We start from the raw sequence: 18,926 nt of genomic DNA, 5'->3' as shown, positions 1-18,926 counted from the left end.
CTGGCAGCATAATGCACCCTGTTGGCCACATCTGTAGTGTCACAGGTATGCCGAAGACCTGGCATAAGGCACTAAGCACATTAATCTCCAATGGTGCCAGGGTAAATTGTACTGAATCAGGAGGCCACTTAGGTTTCTAAGAGACAGCTTTGGCTCCGGTGCTTGTATAATGTATATGGCAGTGCGTACATTTTTTCACCATTACTACTGCGTTTTTTTGTTCGAAAGAGCCACTGTACTGCTTTCAATGAAGTCTGCTGCTCTTACAAGCATTAAGTACAGTGCAGGATGCAGCCATACTTTTACATGAAAGGGATGCTTACATGTTATTCACAAAAACACAGTCACGAAATTGAAATCTTCATCATCTCCGAGACTTGAGCATTACACTGTTTGGCATCAGCATTGAATACACATGTAAAAACTATTTCCGTTCCACAACTTTGTTCAAAATGAGGAAACTGCTGTGCTGTCAGTTTTGTTTCTTCGGCCAACGTGATTTATTCCTAATGGCGCAGCTCTGGTGGCTAAATGAAACCCATTTCCCTGCTCTCACTGTTCACTTGTGCATAGAAGCGTTAGCTAACGTTTCTGATCAGATAAGACAGTTGGCAAAAACCAGCTGCAATCATCCTCAGTGACACTCCACTAACAAGACGCTCTACAAACATGCCAGTGTTCTGCTCTGTGGTAAACATTTAACCTTTTTCAACACATAGTGAGTGAGTTAAGAAGGTAATGAGTCAAAATTTGGTTTCAGCGTCCATGGCTCTCCTTAGACACCGTCCCATTTTGGATGTTCTGTGTGTCCCACCAGATGACAGTATAAGCCAGTTAAAAAAAAAATGTTGCTGTACCAAGTCTCTCTGAACACCAAGTGCAGGCACAGTTGCGTAGTGGGTCGCATAACTGACTGACCCTCCTGTGCACATTAATTACACACATATATGAAAAGGTACCTCTTGCATAGAAAAGACCAGCGCCTTGGAAGGCACAAATCTAGGCACTTTCCAGCGCATCACCAGGTATAAGTAAAACAACCAAATACATTACATGGACAGTATAAGAACAGTGGGTCACCCATGCATAAAGCACTTTCCTTGTTCTTTGCTCCAGGTGTCTACACTCTCCGTTCATTTTCCCATTAGTTACAGTGAGCTTTAAAAGAACAAACCTGGCTACGAGCACTCAGATGGAATGCACGTACAGTCTTGAATATGCAAAGGCAAGCGCCATTTGAAAGCAAACCTGCCAACCTTTCGGCAAGGAGAAGAAACTGGCTGGCTCCTTTTCCTTAAGCCTGTGCGCTGTGATAACGTTTCGAAGAAACACGTGCTTTCAAGCGCACCGAGTAAGGCTTCATCATAGTGCAACCTCTACCCAGGCAGATGCATAAACACCAGAGGCACATTTTCCTTTTCTGCCAACCAGCTTTCCCCTCAGAGGCTCTCTTTGTCCAAGGCTTCGTGTAAATCTTTGACGACTCTTCCCAGGCACTCACGGTGAGCACTGTCGTTTCCAAACACCGAGTCCAATGTCTCAGGTTTTCCAAAGAAGCCAAAGATGTGCTCGATCCGACCCATTGACTTGGCCGTCAAGTGGGAGCGCACAAGGTCGGCAAGCAGAGCTCTACACTCGTCGAAGGCGCCAACAAGGTACCGCCGGTCGTATGAGAACTCCATCTCGTAGAAGCTCACCACAGCCATGGCGAGAGCACGCAGCTTGCGCTGAAGCTGTTCAGCCACCTTTACCTCGTCTGGTGAGAACTGGTTGTTTCGGTGCAGGACACCAACTTTCACCACAATCTGGGATGGGAATACGGGTTGCAATGGTGATACCAACAGACAAAAATAATAGGGAGAAAAAAGTGGGTTCTGAGAAGTGTTTTATCAGAGGCAAACATACTCTCAGGACCGAGTACAAAAACAATGGAAGAAAACATAAGAATGCATGCTTGAATTGTTAAACCAGTTCAAGCTTATGATCCTAAGGTAAAAAAAAAAATCTGCACGAAGTGTGCAGAACCAGATTTCTAGGTTTGTTCTTCAGACCTGCACAAGACATGTCAAGAGCAAAACAATCCATATTTAGACCGTTCACTATATTTATACCCATAACATATTTACTGGAGCGTTCAGAAATCAGTACATCTATACCGGAGTGCATTTCATGTGTCAATTGCATTAACCCAAATGCGCCCTGATGTGCTACATGTAGGACAGTTTTTTTTAAAAGCTTGCGCCTTATTATTTGGTTTATTGGTTTATTGGGGTTTAGCGTCTCAAAGCACCTCCGGCTATGAGGGACGCCGTAGTGAAGGGCTCCGGAAATTTGGACCACCTGGGGATCTTTAACATGCACTGACATCGCACAGCACACGGGCCTCTAGAATTTCGCCTTCAAAGAAATTCGGCCGCCGCAGCCGGGATGCACCTGCTTGTGTAGGTTCAAGAGGCTCTAACTTTTCTGTGCAAGCAATGGATTTGGAGCGTTGGAGCAAATGGATTCTCCCGTTGGAATCAATTGGTTCCAGTTGCGTTTTTAGCCATCTGACCAACTGGATCCAACTGGACTAACCATTTAGACCCATTAGGCCCTAGGCAGTTACTGCATCCACAAAATATTCACAAAATATACCTCACAATTAGGTTGTGCAAAATACATAGTGCAAGATATATTTATATAATTTAACATATTACTAACATGCAAAAAGTTTGGTTTGGTTTGGTTTATGGGGTTTAACGTCCCAAAGCGACTAAGGCTATGAGAGACGCCGTAGTGGAGGGCTCCGGAAATTTCGACCACCTGGGGTTCTTTAACGTGCACTGACATCGCACAGTACACGGGCCTCGAATTTCTCCTCCAAAGAAATTCAGCCGCCGTGACCGGGTTCGAACCCGCGTCTTTCGGATTAACATGCAAAAGGATAACCGATTTGTGAGGACTGCAGGGAGACACTCCCTGGTGCCAACCAACATTTTTAGTACGGAATTGAAATCCACATGCATTTATAGGAATCAAGGCCAATAGACACGCATACATCAAACACAAGAAACACTACACTAGTAGCATATATATTAGCTCAGTATGTACATCCAGAGAACACACTTCGACTCCAACTTCTATACCCCATTTATGAGGCTCTCATGCTGGAGCCAGTGATGCTTGCCCATTGAGTGCAGTTATTTAACTTTTGAACGCAGTGGTGGTGCAGATGATGAATGCAATTTAGTAGGTTAAGCTGCCGACTGCTCTTATTATAAGAACCGTATTAGTTCTGCCTTGTTTGTCAAATACGAAAACATTCACATGGATTTGGACAGACCAATTGGATAAAACAGCTAAGACCAATTGGGCTCACCAGTAGAAACTCAACTGGCCCAACTGGATATTCCATTTTGACTATCGAATTAGAACAACATTCCAACTGGAACCAGTTGGAAATTCAACTGATTCCACTTGCGTTTCTTTTTTTTTTACTGAATTCTGAGAAAGCAGCCAGTCTTCTCTGGTAGCAGTGAGCTGATTCAACCCCACCGACTACATTATATGAGTCTGCAAGAGAAGCATACAGGATTTTCATACTGTCATGAGAACATGGCCATATGTGATGAGAAATGTGACAGAGATGAGTTCAAATGTTTAAAGCATTATTAAACGTACGCAATAGACAGTGAATTTGCTTAGTGCCCCTATTATATTATGGCTCAAAAGTCGGTATTGAGAAAAATATTTCCATCAATAAAAGGGCGATTCAGAGTCTGAAACCCACTTTACTACTTAAAACATTTCCTGAAGTTAGGGCATATATGGGTTAATGAGGCGAAACAAATCTACTGCAAAACCGAATCGTTCAAAATCATCCTTTTTAAGAAAATTACACTTTTGAATGCGAAACGCGCAAGTCAAATGCACTGTTGATGTCAGCTGTCAGTATCGGAAAAGAGGCCTGTGGACTGACGTTGTCACGGCCGCCAGAGAGGGTGGTGCGACCGCACATGCGGCTTACCGAGTCACAACGTTCTCCGCAGCTTGCAAGCAGTCACCTTAATAATATTCTTGGTAATTGTTTCTGCATCTTTTTTGTTGCCCGACACATGCTTTACAAGTTTGTACAAATTATCCAGGAGACTTGCGGAGACATCATCGATGAACGCCTTGGCGACGCTCTTGTTGCTCACGCGACTAAGCAGTTTTTTCTGGACGCGCAGGCCGATGTCTTTCGCGTGGAACTCAGCCACTGTAAAAAACACAATGCACGCAGAGTCATGACAGGTTTCATATCGGCCACGTAAAACATGTATGTACTAAGCCGTTTTTCTGGTTGTTATAACCACTACAAACACCATACAAGGCAAGAACTAGTTTGACTGCCCACATAGCAGCTGCCGTCAAATCTTTTAATGGGTTAATCAGACTTCGTCTTCCTGCGAGGTGCTTGCTGATAGTGAACGCATGCAAAACGGAGCGTGTGGTGACCGAACAGCGCAGTAACGCTGCTAGTGCGAACATAAGGAACGGAAACACGAGGCCAGGAAACTCCGCCGCCAACGCCTTGAAGCGCAAAAGCAAATGTTAACAAAGACAAAAGGGTAACTTACTTTTCTCAGCTTGAAACGGGACCCGATTTACAGCGGTCGTTCTGCTTGCCGGAGCCTTGCTAGAGAACGCCGAAGAGCTCGTGCGAACTGGCCTTACGCCTGTGCAAGTTGCCGAAGGCTATCAGCTTGCGCTGAAAAAGGCCCTTGACCTGCTGCCCGAATTGAGCGTCGATGAAATACAAGACATCCGCAATCCAGAGCAGGCTGTGAAGGCAGTTCGCACGGCAATGTCCAGCAAGCCTTTAGCCGGCGCCGACTACTTGGCCAAGCTGGTGGCCGAAGCTTGCCAGGCAGTGCTACTTGAATCGGGCGCTCTCAATGTGGACAACGTGCGTGTCTGCAAAGTCCTCGGTTCTGGCCTCGACCAGTCTCAGGTTGTCCTCGGCATGGTTTTCAAGCGGCAGGTCGAAGGCGACATCACCAAAGCACGCGACGCCAAGGTTGCCGTCTACTCGTGCGCCGTGGACACAATGCAGACCGAGACCAAAGGCACAGTGCTCATCCAGTCGGCGCAGGAGCTGCGGCACTTCTCGCGCGGCGAAGAGAACCTGCTCGAGGAGCAGATTAAGGCCATCGCTGACGCTGGCGTCAAGGTGGTGGTGAGCACTCCATGGCACTCCATTACCTCAACATGGCACTCCATTACCTCAACAAGTACGGCCTCATGGCGGTCCGGCTGCCGTCAAAATTCGACGTGCGACGCGTGTGCCGCGTCGTGGGCGCCACTGCCCTGCCAAAGCTTGCGGCGCCTCGACCCGAGGACCTGGGCCTGTGCGACTTGGTCTACCTGGACGAGCTGGGTGACACGCCGGTGGTGGTTTTCCGCCAGGAGGGCCACCAGACCCGCGTGGCTACGGTGCTGCTGCGCGGCTCCACCGACAGCCTGCTGGACGACGCCGAGCGTGCCGTGGACGACGGCGTGAACGCCTTCAAGGCGGCCACCAAGGACGGGCGCCTGGTGCCCGGCGCTGGGGCCGTCGAAGCCGAGCTGGCTCGGCGCCTGGCCACCTGGGCAGACACCCTCCCGGGGCTCGAGCAGTACGCGGCGCACAAGTTTGCCCAGTCGCTGGAGTCGCTCATCAGGACTCTGGCGCAGAACTCTGGCGCCTCGAAGCCCGAAGAGCTTGTGGCTCAGATCCAGGCAGCACACAACCAAGGCGATGCCAATTCATGCCTGAAGGAAGAGGGCGTCGGAGATGCGGTGAAGAATGGCCTGCTGGATCTTCTCATCACAAAGCACTGGAGTCTCCAGTATGCAACCAATGCTGCTTCCACGGTTCTGCATGTGGACCAGATCATCATGGCCAAGCCAGCTGGAGGGCCAGCACCAAGGTCTGGGGAAGGGGACAGGGATGATTAGTTAAGTGTGACCAATAAAACCCGGTTCTGTCTGTATTCTGCTGCCATTTTTATGTGCATTTACTGTGCCACTGTGCAGAGCTGACTTGACTCTGCTACATGGCTTCAAGCAAATGCACATGGTACTTTGTTGCTACTTTAATATCCCAGATAAATTTTGTCACCAATGTAAGTGCTGTTATGTCAGCAGTGTAAAATATAGCAGATGGAAAATGAAACATAAGGGAAACAGCTGCAGGAGATTTAATGAATACAATGGCACTAATGTTAAGTACACAGCAAGACTTGCGGAACTGGAAATGCCTATCCCTAAGTAGCTATGCATAAAAATTCTTTATATTGGTAGTATTCATTCCCTTCAGGCACAAATAATCCAGTGGAGAGAAAATTATAATTTCAGATTTTTGCAAGGAGCATACTTGGATTATGCACCAAATTATCCGTCTTCCTCGATGAGTAAATATTCAATTTCTGTTGCATCCTTGTGTATCCGCATCATTACTCCGCACTTTTGAAGATTTCATTTATACTTTGTCATGATGACTTATGTAAATGAATCAATCTGTTTTATGCACTTGTTTATGCTTGCAAAACAAGTGAAAACTGATACCACTCACATTCTGAAGTTGCTGTACAACAAGGTAGGCTGCTGCCCCGAACAATGTTGGCTCTAACCCGGCTGCAGCGGTCGCATGTTGATGTGTGGTGAAATGCTAGAGGTCCGTGTACTGTGTGATGTGTGTGCATGTTGACGAGCCCCAGGTGGTCGAAATTATCTGGAGCCCTTCAATGCAGCGTCCGTCATAGGTCAAGTTGCTTTGTGACATCAAACCCTATAAATCAACCAAACCAGCATAAAACAAGGTGGCAGGGATTAAGAAAAAAGTGGATTCCTGCGTTAATTTCATATGCCTGATTCTCTCCCTTTCTACGCAAAGTTTTTCAGACTTCAGCACATTTTATTGCATCCACATTTGAGGACATTGCGCTATATCATTGTGGTCGCATCCACATCTATGGATATAGCACCCGACAGGATGTGCCCAGTCATTCCCAATTTGGACTTTCTGTAGTTCTCATTTGTGCATTCTCGTTCTGAGCTACATTTTGTTAAATGTACCATGAGTCATGGTGAAAAAATAGTGTCAAAGGAACACGAGGATGGAAAGGGAACTTTCAGTTTTGTATCATGAGTCTTCATTTCAGTATACACACAAATTGCTAGATTATGCTTATTATAAAGTTGACCTGTCTCAAGGAGCTGGTGCAGCCAAGTTGTTTATTTTTATTGAGCTCAAATGTCATATTAATCCTGCTTGGGTGTGGTGTGATATTACAGGCTAGTGACAGTGCTGTAGATGAGAGCAGGTCATTAAATAACACCTGTAGAGCTTACTGAAATTTGATTTCAGTGAGCTTTCAGCCTTGCTGCTTGTGACACTTTGAGCAAAGAAATAACATGTTCATTCTGCAAAAAAAATGAAAAACAGAGATCGAAACATTACAGTGCATTGCATTACATTATCACCAAAATAAATATCATGGCTATAAGTAGGTGCAGTAATGGAAGGCACTAAATAGTACTTAGTTTCTAGATTAAAGTAATTAAATCTTGTCTGTTTCTATAACTCACTAGCCATATATTTACTCTTGATTCTAACTTCAGCTTGTTTGGTTCCAGAAAAATAAATTTGACATTGGCACAAAGAACTGCTTTGTCTACAGAGAGTATTAGGCGTATCAATAACAAGGGCAAAATAAAGTGTGGACCTTAAATAGAACTTCGTTGTGTGCATCTTGTTTCTGATGGTCTCAGGATGCAACATCTTATTCCTCCTTCAGCTTGTCCCATTTGTCTATGTGGGGTCACTGTTTCTAATTAACGTCCTCCACTTCTGCCTTCCTTGAACTGTATACACAGACTAATTATCCTGAAGAACTATCTCCACTAGCTCTCTCCACCTTCTCTTTGGGTGGACCCATGCTGTCTCCCTTTGGTGCCAATTTCTAATGCCTTTCTTCCAAAATATTCTTCATTTCTCCTCATTGCATGACCAAACCAATGAAGCTATGACCTCCTGTACATTTGCCACTCACATTGGGGTTGTTCCTATGTTTGCAACCTTACTCATGCTCCTTGAGTGGTCATTCTATACTCGATCCTTCCAGGTCACTTCTGATCTGTGTTCTTATCTCAGTCACACTTTATATTTACCCAGTTTTACCCTAGCTTCTGTGTATTTGCCTTTCATTTGGGAAGAAGAAGGGAATATTGGTGTAGTGCAACTGCATGTTGTAGAGGTGGATATTTAGTTGCAGTGCATTCTGTTACTTCTGAAAACAAAATGTTTAGCATGAAGATGTAATGGTGGTTATTTACAGACCTTTTCGTGCCCCTTTTATTAATGTTATTTATGTGGTCCCTAGTTCACCTTTAAAACATTGTTCAGATAAATATAACTGTGTGCATGATTAAGTGGCATTGCAATATCTGGTGCTATGGAACTAGGCCTGCCTTTATTCTGGCCCTTGGGCACACTATGCATGTTCAGAGATTCTTTGACATTTTGATGTTCAGTTAACACAGGGGCTTCAAGGGGACTGTACTCTGCATATTATTGCAGATGCAGCTCAATTGCGAAGCAACATTCCAATGCAGTTGTGTTCTGAAATTTAGCACATATAAAGTGCAAATTAAAATTAGTGGAGTAGTATACCCATATCCATATATCCATACAACCATATATAATTTCTATAACCATATCATCATCAGTACTATTTAGTATCTATTTAGGGCTTGTTGATGCTTGCGTGAGAACATAATGTGAAAATAGCGCATTGACGTGGGACACAAGAAGAGGAGTGCCCTGTGTGAGTATGCTACCTTCTCATCATGTTCACAGTATGTGTTATTCAATTTCGTGTGGTTTGTCAGCAATTTGAAATTTGTGATTCTGATAAGCAAATTATATATTTGCATTTTATCTTTGCCCTTACTTTCATGGGTTTGTCAAAGAGCTTGCTTCCTTCTTTCATGTGGTTATAAGCTTACACATGCAATTTCATTTCATTTTGTGCTTCATCCAGAATCACGTACTGAAATGTTTTAAAGCTCAGATCAATACTGTTTTCTCATAAAAACAAAGAAATGAAAAATTAGACTCTATCTCATTCAGAACATCAGAGCAATTTCTACTTCCTACAAGAGCCATGAATGTAGCCACAGTTTCCTCATAAAATTTGGCACATAACATTAAGAATGAAAAATAAAGGTAATTAATCATTCATATTCAAGGCCAATGAAGCGGACCCGTTTCTGCTGTTTTTAGCATTACAAAAGTACACATCATTCAAACTCTTGGAAGGTAGTGCAATTTAACTGTGAAGCACAGCATATCAGCTAGGTTACCACAGCAATAAAGTAACTGGCAGATAAATACTCTGTTTCAGTACACCCACATGAGTTTAAAAGTATGTCGCATACAATGAGCATGGTACATGGTACTAGCTTAATCTTGGAAACACTATATGTTGCCCAACAGTGACTTGTGTATAGTACCACAATTATTACAGTTTCATCACAGCGTACAGTAAATATCTCATAAGTGCTGATGGCCAAAAGATACTCAGGAATACAGGACAATGTTAGAGGTGTTACCACCTTTCCTCTCTTTTCTGAATAGGTTGAAGTGTTTCTTTGGCTGATGAGAAGACATACTTGGGTGATAAGAAAAAAAAATTTCCTGTTGTGATACTTTATGTACAAGTTTACAATCAGCCTGTAAGCAGACAGTATCCTGCAGAAGTGTTTGACCTGTACAAATGCATTAGGATATTATTCATCAATAAGGTTTTGCTTTAAGAGACTAACTTATATTGAATAGACAATTTTTTTCATTGCGTGAGTACATTTTTTTCTCCCCTAAATCCCACCTCAGTGCATCCAATAAAGTTTTTACCTACCTACAGCCTGCACATGTTAAAAAGATGCTGGAGATATGTTGCAAGTTCTTGATAGATCCAGCCTTGAGCACTTTCAGTAAGTTGTTGTCAAGGTAGATTCCTGACATATATTCACGAGTCGAATATAACGAAACATCTTTCTTGGAGTGACAACATCTCTTAAGAAACACATACTTAAGACATCTATACAGTGTCATATACTAGCTGCGTTCAGTCAACGGGCATGTCGGTCACCCACCTTTATTATACATGTCTGTATATTTAATTGAAAGTGAGCTGGTATAGCATCCCAACATCTGCTGGTATGGTCAATTGCTTGAGCTGTTCAAAAAGGCACCCCTACTTGCATGTTCGTCTTGTTTATAAAGGGCATGGTTGTGCCAGTAGTGGTGTCACTACAAGGACATGGAAAGAGAAAGTCTGGAGAAATTCTCTCATCCCCACACATCTTTGAATACGGGGAGCTGCGAGCTACATAATTTCATCTTCTCGCTGTATACATTTCTGTATCAAACATTTATTATGATGACTGTCGTTAATACGCAGCCTTAACAAGCACGCTACTTCAGAGGTAAACTAATCGAGAATGTGTGACCGATCCACACCTTTTAATGATCATTCGGTCTGATGCAGAATTATGAACGCATTAGAGAATCGTAATGTCACAATTAAAAATTTTTGTGACTATGCAGGGAAATAAATGCACTCTCAGTTATTTCTGCATGGCTGTCTTCCCTAACACTCATTTAAATGCAGTGGGCTAAGGCCAAGAGAATGTACAATTCAGAGCACATTTGTCTCTTCATCAAGTGAGCATGTGATAGAGAGTTCCACTCTTCCTATGGGCTGTTACAGTTCAACGACATCCTCGTGTGCATGGAATTTTTCTGGAATAATTTTTTACCCATTGTGTTACATTTGGGCTGTGTAAAGTGGTTGGCCACAAAGTAGACACTCTTCTGAATGTAAACGTTAAAGCAATAAGCCTCAGAACTGCAGCTTCTGTAAATCCTCTCCCAAGGTTAGGTTATTTGTAAACATAAATACCCCCGAAAGCAGAAGGTTTGACAGCCGTCGCCGTAGCTCAGCGGTAGAGCACCGGACGCGTAATTCGGAGGTCGTGGGTTCGGATCGCACCGGCGGCATGTGGTTGTTTTTTCTTCTGCTTTTCTAATCAATCAACTTTAAGCGACAACATATTCAGTAATATTATAAATTGATCAACACCACAAAATAAAAAAAATAATTAAAAATCCCCTGTGCCCCTTGGTTTCTGTGGCTGTTGGCTTCTCTCATATTTATAACGAGCCCCTCATTCCCCTTCCCTTGTTTGCTTAATTGCTTAGCGAGGGCCTCGGTTCTGGCAGCCTTGACGCCATAGGAAGCATAAGAGGGTTCTCACACAGCTTCCACCCTCGCCGTTCGATGACGTTCTACGTCACACCAGCGGTAACTCAGGACGTTCTACGTCCGCCGCTTAAGAACGTGGGTGGCATTGGTGAACACTCCCAAGGTTAGGTTATTTGTAAACATAAATACCCCCGAAAGCAGAAGGTTTGACAGCCGTCGCCGTAGCTCAGCGGTAGAGCACCGGACGCGTAATTCGGAGGTCGTGGGTTCGGATCCCACCGGCGGCATGTGGTTGTTTTTTCTTCTGCTTTTCTAATCAATCAACTTTAAGCGACAACATATTCAGTAATATTATAAATTGATCAACACCACGAAATAAAAAATAATAATTAAAAATCCCCTGTGCCCCTTGGTTTCTGTGGCTGTTGGCTTCTCTCATATTTATAACGAGCCCCTCATTCCCCTTCCCTTGTTTGCTTAATTGCTTAGCGAGGGCCTCGGTTCTGGCAGCCTTGACGCCATAGGAAGCATAAGAGGGTTCTCACACAGCTTCCACCCTCGCCGTTCGATGACGTTCTACGTCACACCAGCGGTAACTCAGGACGTTCTATGTCCGCCGCTTAAGAACGTGGGTGGCATTGGTGAACACTCCCAAGGTTAGGTTATTTGTAAACATAAATACCCCCGAAAGCAGAAGGTTTGACAGCCGTCGCCGTAGCTCAGAGGTAGAGCACCGGACGCGTAATTCGCAGGTCGTGGATCCCACCGGCGGCATGTGGTTGTTTTTTCTTCTGCTTTTCTAATCAATCAACTTTAAGCGACAACATATTCAGTAATATTATAAATTGATCAACACCACGAAATAAAAAAATAATTAAAAATCCCCTGTGCACCTTGGTTTCTGTGGCTGTTGGCTTCTCTCCTACTGATAAAAGGTAATTTGCACTGTACAATCGTTGCTGCTGTTTTACTTAAGCCCCTAGTGTACTTAGCTTGTCATGAGCTGACTGTCATTTCTGGCTCTTGACGAGTCCAGCTTATTAGTGAGTTTTCTGGCACTCTGTGTTCGGTTTAAGGTGATTAGGGCTTATCAAAAGCATTTTGCCCACAGATGTCACCATAGGCACTAAAAAACCATATTGTTGCTATTAAAAAAAAAAGTGCCCATTAGCAGTATAATGTTTCTACATTAAGCTCTGCTTGCTAGCTTCATTAGCTGCGAGGCGTCAAATCAGTGTTAGGCACATGTGTGGCATTATGCTAGCTACACAATATTTTATATCTTACAGTATGAATGATTAATAGCAAAGGTAAATCCAACACAATTTATATATGCGAAACATTCACAGATATACCTAATTACCTTATACAGGGTCTGTTCTGAAAGTAGTAGGACTGGTTTTTTCCTGGGCGAAGGGGCGGATAAGAGGCGGTCTACGCGTGCAGGATCGCCGAAGGGGGATATTGGGAATGCTGGGGAAAATCGGCAGTCGGCTATCGGCCGTTGAAGAGAGCAGGTCGCTTGTACTGTGAACCCCTGTCGAAATGTCTCGTCACGCAGAATCATAGAGCGTTTACTGGACCAGCGATACGCGATCAAATTTTGTGTACATCTTGATAAAATGAACAAAGAAACTCACGACATGATTAAGGAGGCCTACGGTGACGCTGCCATGGGTATATCAGGAGTTTTTTGAGTGGCACAAGCTGTTTCGAGAAGGTCAGGAAAGAGTGGAAGATGACGACCGCTCCGGACGCTCTTCGACCAGCAAGACCAACGAAAATGTGTAGCGAGTGAAACATTTACTGAACAATGATCGTAGGATGAGTATCAGAATGATTGCTTGATCTTGAGCATTCCTCAAACCCAAGTTTTTGAGATCCTGGCAGAAAACTTAGCCATGAGGAAAGTGTGCGCGAAGTTGGTGCCAGGAGTGTTGTCAGAGGAGCAAAAGTCCAATCGGAAAGCGATCTGCCAGGATCTTCATCATGTGAATAAGGACCCCGATTTTTTGCCCAGCACAAGGCGGCAACGCTGCCTCAGGCCCCCTACAGCCCCGACTTGGCCCCACCAGACTTTTTTTTATTCCCGAGAATAAAATCGACGCTCGAGGGGAAACATCACGGATCGGTAGAGGCGGTTCAATAGGCCGTGACGAGGGAGCTAAACAGCATTCCGGTCCGGGCGTTCCTGGAGGCGTACGAAGACTGGAAAATTCATTGGCAGTAGCGTGTAGGTGCGGAAGGGTGCTACTTTGAAAAATTCTAATTGTCTGTACTATTCTTTTTTTTGATGCCTTTACCAGAAGTGATGTCACTTCAGATCTGTTGGCTTCATTCCCCTCCAGCCAATGGGCAAACTTTATGACACATTTTTTTCCCTGTGAGGCATTTAGTGTTATCACATCAAAATATGGTAGGTTATATGGTTTTACAGACATCTGTGAAGGTGTCTGTAAACATGACAAATCGAGAAACTTGAGTGCACGGGCAGATCGAGCCATGTGCCTGCATGTGGTACAGTACATGGTTGAGTAATTGGAAAAATTTTCAAATCTTCCAGACACTCTTGCACGTGGTGCCTCAGAGAAGTCTGTGCATGCGAAGAAGGAGTGCTGCACCTGTGAAGTTGGTTGCGTCGCAATGAATTGGAATCTTTGATGTCAGCGCGCCATATGATCGCCGAAAATAGTCGTGAAACTCTGCTCCCTGCGGAATAAAATGCCCTGCGGTAGTACAGACTTCTGCACTTATCAAAAAAATTCATGTGCACCTAATCGAGAGCCAATGTTTTGTCTCCTCGTTAAAATCAAAGTTTAAAGGAAGCACCATCGTCAGGGACTATGGAACGTTTTCTGAGTTGGGGAGTGGCGGCAAGTCTGAGTTTGTTTTATTTTTATTATTTTTTTTTTCGTTTTGTTGACATGTTAAATTATATACATATATTTATATTTTTATTTGCACTGCAGTTCAAATGGGCAGCTTTATAATGACGTACAAATGAGGAGTAATCAGCTGCATTGCAAGACCGACCATATAGTCTGTTTCAATTCTGGTAATCTAATGAAAGTTTCACTGAAACAAAACGCTTTACTACTGTCTATGAAGCTAACTAGCTGAGCCCCACTGTGCCTTATATTAATAACATCCTAGAACTGAGGTGCTTGTCAGAAATCTGATTTGAGTGCAGCAGTTTGGTACTGGCATAGAGTTTCTAAACACCCTAAGGAGACGGGGAGCACTTCTCCCTCTGGAGAAATGTTGGGGAGCGACCACCTCTCTTGCACTCCCCCTGCCTGGGGTCCCTGGCTAAAACACTGCAAATATACAACCATATGCATCAAAACAAATATGCAACTCGCCTATGTACTGAGCAGGGCTTTCTGTTACTTCTTTGTCTAGCAGGTGGGACAGCCAGTCGGATACGCTGCTTGGCTTGTGAGGCTTGCGTTTACAAAAGCTGCTTGCAGCCAACAGTAGTTTAATTCTAGAAAATGCAGGCAAGTATCAGTGTTTAATTACATATCTCAAAGAATGTATACTATAATATGCTGACTTGTGAGCCCCCCCCCCCCCCCCCCCGCTTCCCCCCTTTCCTCCTGAGAGAAAGCCATGCAGTGCACGGGACCCTGGCGTCACAACCCACCAGTGCTAATTGATTATGCCAGTTGCTGAATTCTTACAAGACCCGTTGTGTCAAAACCTAGCGCTTCGTGTCTACTCTCGATTAAGCCACTAGTTGGCGCATAGGAATTTTTCAAAATCCGGACAGATAAATATAGAAGGAACTCTCTAACTACACTCGATAGTTGGATGGAAGATTAGTGTGCTGCGTTTGGAATGTAGTTGTGGCAGTTGTGACCATGGTTGCGACCAACATTCAGCTTTCTAATTAATGTGTTTTTGTAAACGTACAGAGAAAGAAGCTGTTACATATTTCCTCGTGTAATTTCAAAGCAATGAGAGCACTACTGTCTCTTGTTAGGCACAAAATTTTGATTCATGAAATTTTCCTTTGCTATGTTTTTTCTAACCTAATTTATTTGTATCTTCTTTAAAAAGCTCCAGCAAATTTATCACTTTTCCAAACGAGTGTTATGAGAATTGGCATTAATGATGTAATAAGGTGGCATAGCAGATAAAATCCTCAAGTTTTTTTTCACACGTATGAAAAAGAAATCGCACACATATTTATAATGTTATTGCGTTTTCTCGGTGCATTAGATGGTGACATTGCTGAGTATACTGTGCAAAATGTCTTGACAACTGTGGGACCACATGGCCGCACAGATGCCTCGACCAATGAGCACGTGCTGTTTTGAATGAAAGACGTGTTTCAATCAGTCATGGAATTAGGGACGCATTCCGATTCAACGTGGATCTTACTTCAGCTTTTTTCCGACATACTTACCTTCTTTTTCTTCTCGCTCCGTTTTTTTCTGCATTAGGTTCAGGAATTTAAAAATTGTGGCATGGACCTAGACGTGCCAGGTATTCCAAGTATTCACTCTTGCATCCTTGTGGAATCGCTTTCTATCTGTCTCCAGCGTTTTTAGTGCATTTTGTGTGTGTATTGCGGGGACGCCGCCCCCGTCATACGGCGATGGATGTGGATCCTCCTGGGCATCCGACCAGACTGCCGGCTCCTTCCTCGAGTTCTTCGAGGAAGCGTTGCAGCCTTCCCAGTGACCCCGACAGCGAGGACACCATAGAGTACTTCAGCGAGGACAGTACCGAAGGTGAATTTGAGACATACCTCAGCCGCAGGACCAAAAGAAGACTATTAAGAGCCAGCTCCTCATCGAGCCAGTCCACGGTGAAGACACCTGGCCAAGCATCGAAGCATACTATTCTCATCCTGCCTGCGCATCGATCCCACAACATGAGGCGGCTTAACAGGCAAGCTGTCTCAATGCAACTTGAGGCCCTTGTGCCGAACGAAGTTAAAGACGTTCGCGTGAACTCGCGCAAAAACGTTGTTGCTGTTGACGTCCATCATGCGCCAGCACTCGAATCACTGCGGGCCATCACTGAACTCGGAGGCATGTCGGTCCGTACAGTTATCCCGCTCGGCGAGGACGTTTCTTCTGGCGTCATCTATGACGTCGATGAGACGATCACGCAAGAAGATCTGCCCATACTTGTGAAACCAGGAAACGAAGGCACCGTGATTCTCCGAGTTTCACGTCTTGGGAAATCTCGCTGTGTCAAGATTGTCTTCAAAGGCGACAGCCTTCCGTCACATGTGAAGGTAGGCCTTTTTCGTCACGCAGTACGGCCATTCATACCAAAGCCCCTACAATGCACGAATTGTATGAAACTGGGCCATGTTAGCGGAGTCTGCGCCAACGCGAGTGTGTGTTCCCGGTGTGCCGAGCCTCATGATTCTGAGACATGCACAGCACAAATTCTCAGGTGTTCAAACTGCAACGGTCCCCATGACGCCTCATCTAGAGACTGCCCGCGGCTAAAAGAAGAGCGTGCTGTCCTAAGACAAATGGTCCGAGACAGCTCGACGCACCGCGAAGCTGCCGCGATCGTTCGCAAGAGACGTGCCCGACGCAAGAGGAAATCCATACAGGCTGCTGCGAATGACAGCCGCAACGACGCGCTGTTGGCGCCTCCTGCTCACCCTCCCCCACCTCCTGTTCCACCTCGCCCCAGTGTGCTCCGTCCGCCCTCTGTGGACAAGGGTGGCCAGATGCCATCAGGTTCCGATCCTTGGCCTGCGCTTCCGCCATTATGTCCTCCTGAGGCCCCTCCACGTAAGCTCCCATCGCCGAGCACGTCGGCCGCTGCAGACGGGCTCCCGGAGCAAGACCGCCAAACCCTCGTGATTTTAAAGACCGTGGTCAACGCAATTCGGCCCCTCCTACAGGCTCTGCAATCCCCAACTGCTCGAAGCGTTTTACTAGTGCTGGACTCCCTGGGTTCAGCACTTCAAGGACTTTAATCCATAATGGCTGGCCACCTTCCCTCCTTTCGTGAGGAAGTCAGAGGCGCCACAATCTTCCAATGGAACGCAAGAGGTCTGAGGTCGCGAATGTCAAGTTTTCGTCCTTACGTATTCACTAACTACTTCCCGATATTGGTAATCTGCGAGCCCAAATTATCAGAAGCAATCAGGCTCTCCGGATACGAATCTTTCTTCGCCCCTACATGCGGGGAACGCAGCCAAGTCTTGGTATACCTCCGCACTGACATGACGTATGTTTGCTGCCCAGTTCCACCTCACAATGACAATCAATACGCATGTTTCTTAATCAAGACAAAAACGCTAGAATTCACACTGATTGCAGCTTATGTGTCACCCTCCTCTCAATTAGACTGCGAAAGGCTGAAAGCCACCATGGAAGAAACCCGTGCTCCTTGGGTCATTACTGGCGATTTTAACGCCCACCATTTGCTATGGGGTAGCACCAGAATTAACGCCAAAGGAAGACATCTGGCGTTATTTGCATCCGACAATGATCTGTATGTTATGAATGACGGCAGTCCGACATACCTGCGCGGCTGTAACTACAGCAGCTGCCTGGACCTGACATTAGTTTCTAGGTCGTTGCACCGGAGTGTTCGCTGGTTCTGTGATGTGGAGACCCATGGAAGTGACCACATTCCTACCTACCTCAAAATAAGCGGCCTTGGTGCGTCCTCCCCAACCCAACTCGCGCGAATTGACTGGGCAGTATTTCGAAAACATATGGAAGAGACGAGCAAAGAAGCCCTCACTGGCAGGCTGGAGCACAATATAGCTAATGCTATGAACGTTGCGAGAAGTCACATCACGTCCTCAAGAATACGCAGTGATTTTGATATTGAACTAGAACGCCTGCGTGCTCTTCGGCGGCGAGCAGAAAAGCGATACAGACGAACCAAGTGCTTAAATGATCTACGGGAGGCGAGACGTACGCAGAAAAAAATCAAACGAAGAATGGATCAGCTGGCAAACCAGCGCTGGAGGTCCTTTTGTCAGCACTTGGATCCCCGCAAGCCCATGTCCCTTATATGGCGTACTGTGCGGGGCCTCCGTACGCTTCCGCAGCAAAGACAACCCTTCTATGCGTTGGCTGTCTATCAAGATCGACAGCAGTCTGAGGTAGCAACGGACTACTGCAGGAAAATTGCTGGTGTACCAACAACTGCTTCGAGTTCCCGGCGTGTTCCTCCTGCCTCACGGGTCTCAGCCATGGATGTCCTTTTTTCTCGCGAGGAACTCGACGCTGCTCTTGCAGGATGTCGGCGTTCGTCTTCACCAGGGCCAGATGGAATCACATATGCTGCGCTGTCCCACCTTGGCCACGACGCGCGAGAAGAGCTCCTCAAACGTTACAACGACTCTTGGCTCGACGGTGCAGTTCCTCAAGAATGGAAATCGAGTCGATTGATACCCCTACTAAAACCAGGGAAATCTCCACTCGAGCTATCATCGTATAGGCCAATAGCTTTGGCCAGTTGCGTAGGAAAGGTCATGGAGAAAATGATTTTGTCGCGCCTTGAGTGGTACCTCGAACACTACAAAATATACCCCGACGCTATGGCCGGCTTCAGGCGGGGTCGCTCTTCTATTGACAACGTCGTTGATCTTGTATCCACGGTTCAACAACAGAAGCGCTTGAAACGTTTGTCAGCGGCACTCTTTCTGGATGTAAAAGG

The 18,926-nt window shown here is 45.3% G+C and overlaps 2 pseudogenes across 1 annotated transcript; one reads left to right on the top strand and one right to left on the bottom strand.

Moving 5' to 3' along the window:
• Window positions 1-616: 616 nt before the first annotated feature.
• On the bottom strand, window positions 617-4,380 carry LOC149354631 (protein salivary glands marred pseudogene; annotated as a pseudogene). Its single transcript, XR_016289340.1, has 3 exons — window positions 4,341-4,380; window positions 4,047-4,240; window positions 617-1,805 (listed from the first exon to the last, which is right to left on the bottom strand). The product of XR_016289340.1 is annotated as a protein salivary glands marred pseudogene (transcript).
• Window positions 4,381-4,618: 238 nt separating this feature from the next.
• Window positions 4,619-5,996, top strand: LOC149354630 (T-complex protein 1 subunit theta pseudogene; annotated as a pseudogene).
• The last annotated feature ends 12,930 nt before the right edge of the window (window positions 5,997-18,926 follow it).

This window comes from Amblyomma mixtum, chromosome 3 (assembly GCF_055824585.1).
Source record: "Amblyomma mixtum isolate Tamu chromosome 3, ASM5582458v1, whole genome shotgun sequence".
Taxonomy (NCBI): Eukaryota; Metazoa; Arthropoda; class Arachnida; order Ixodida; family Ixodidae; genus Amblyomma; species Amblyomma mixtum.
Note: the sequence above shows the minus strand (reverse complement) of the source record. Positions and strands in the feature narration are given on the sequence as shown.